Consider the following 2145-nt stretch of genomic DNA (forward strand, 5'->3'; position numbering starts at 1 on the left):
ATCAACAAGTGCATACAACGGGTGCAAGCCAGCTTTGCACATGCGGATACTAAGGTGGCCTTGACGAGCCTAGCATGTACGTGACATGGTCTCGGAACACGTGATACCGAAAGGTAGAGCATGAATCATATAATTGATATGATGAGCACTTTGAGTGTTCGCCATTGAAATTACACCTTGTCTCGTGATGATCGGACTATGGTGTGGTGGATTTGGTTCGTGTGATCACTAAGACAATGCGAGGGATATTGTTTTGAGTGGGAGTTCACCTAGATTTTTAATTATGTTGAATTAAAATTTGAACTCAATTTGTCATAAACTTAGTCTAAACTATTGCAAATATATGTTGTAGAGATGGCGTCCCCAATCAATTTTAACCAGTTCCTAGAAAAAGAAAAGCTTAAGAGCAACGGTAGCAACTTCACCGATTGGTTCCGTCATGTGAGGATCTTCCTCTCTGGCGGAAATCTGCAATATGTGCTTGATGCACCGCTAGGTGACCCTCCTGCAGAAACTGAAACCGATGAAGTAAAAGCCGTTTACGAGACTCGGAAAACTCGCGTACTCTCAAGTTCGAGTGTGCCATCCCGTGCAGCTCCGGAATCCGATCTTCAAAAACGTTTTGAGCACCACGATCCTCATGAGTTGATGAATGAGCTGAAAGCTATATTTGAGACTCATGCGGCCGTGGAATGCTATGAAGCATCGAAACATTTCTTCAGTTGTATGATGGAAGAAGGCAGCTCCATTAGTGAGCACATGCTCGCCATGACCGGGCATGCGAAGAAACTCAGTGACTTGGGAATAGTGATTCCTAACGGATCGGGGATTAATCGTGTCCTTCAATCACCGCCACCAAGTTACAAGAACTTTGTGATGAACTACAATATGCGTAACATGAACAAGGAGTTACCTCGAACTCTTTGGCATGCTAAAAGCCGCCGAGATTGAGATCAAGAAAGAGCACCAAGTGTTGATGGTCAACAAGACCACCAGCTTCAAGAAACAGGGCAAGTCTAAGGGAAAATTCAAGAAGGGTGGCAAGAAAGCTGCCACGCCTCCTATGAAACCTAAGAACGGCCCTAAGCCCGATGCCGAGTGTTATTACCGCAAGGAGAAGGGACACCTGGAAGCGTAATTGCTCCAAGTATTTGGCGGATCCGAAGAGCGGCCTTGTCAAGAAGAAGAAAGAAGGTATATCCGATATACATGTTATAGATGTTTATCTCACCGGTTCTCGTTCTAGTACCTCGGTATTTGATACCGGTTCGGTTGCTCATATTTGTAACTCGAAACGAGAACCGAAGAATAAACGAAGACTACCGAAAGATGAAGTGACGATGCGCGTTGGAAATGGATCCAAAGTCGATGTGATCGCTGTCGGCACACTTCCTCTACATCTACCTTCGGGATTAGTTTTAAGCCTAAATAATTGTTACTTTGTACCCGCGTTGAGCATGAACATTATATCCGGATCTTGTTTAATGCAAGACGGTTATTCATTCAAGTCCGAGAATAATGGTTGTTCTATTTTTATGAATAATATCTTTTATGGTCGAGCACCCGAAAAGAATGGCTTATTTCTGTTAGATCTCGATAGTAGTGATACGCATATACATAACATTGATGCTAAGCGAATTAAATTGAATGATAATTCTACTTATATGTGGCACTCGTCGTCTTGGTCATATTGGAGTGAAGCGCATGAAGAAACTCCATACCGATGGATTACTTGAATCACTTGACTTTGAGTCACTTGATAGATGCGAAGCATGTCTAATGGGAAAAATGACTAAGACTCCATTTTCCGGTATGATGGAGCGAGCTACCGACTTATTGGAAATCATACATACCGATGTGTGCGGACCAATGAGTGTACCATCGCGCGGTGGTTATCGTTATGTTCTAACCTTCACGAGATGATCCGAGTAGATATGGGTATATCTATTTCATGAAACATAAATCCGAAACTTTTGAGAAGTTTAAGGAATTCCAAAGTGAAGTAGAAAATCAACGTAACAAGAAGATTAAATTTCTACGATCCGATCGCGGAGGTGAATATCCGAGTTATGAGTTTGGCATGCATTTAAAGAAATGCGGAATACTTTCACAATTGACACCACCGGGAACACCACAACGAAACGG

The sequence above is a fragment of the Lolium rigidum genome, chromosome 5 (genome assembly GCF_022539505.1).
Source record: "Lolium rigidum isolate FL_2022 chromosome 5, APGP_CSIRO_Lrig_0.1, whole genome shotgun sequence".
Taxonomy (NCBI): Eukaryota; Viridiplantae; Streptophyta; class Magnoliopsida; order Poales; family Poaceae; genus Lolium; species Lolium rigidum.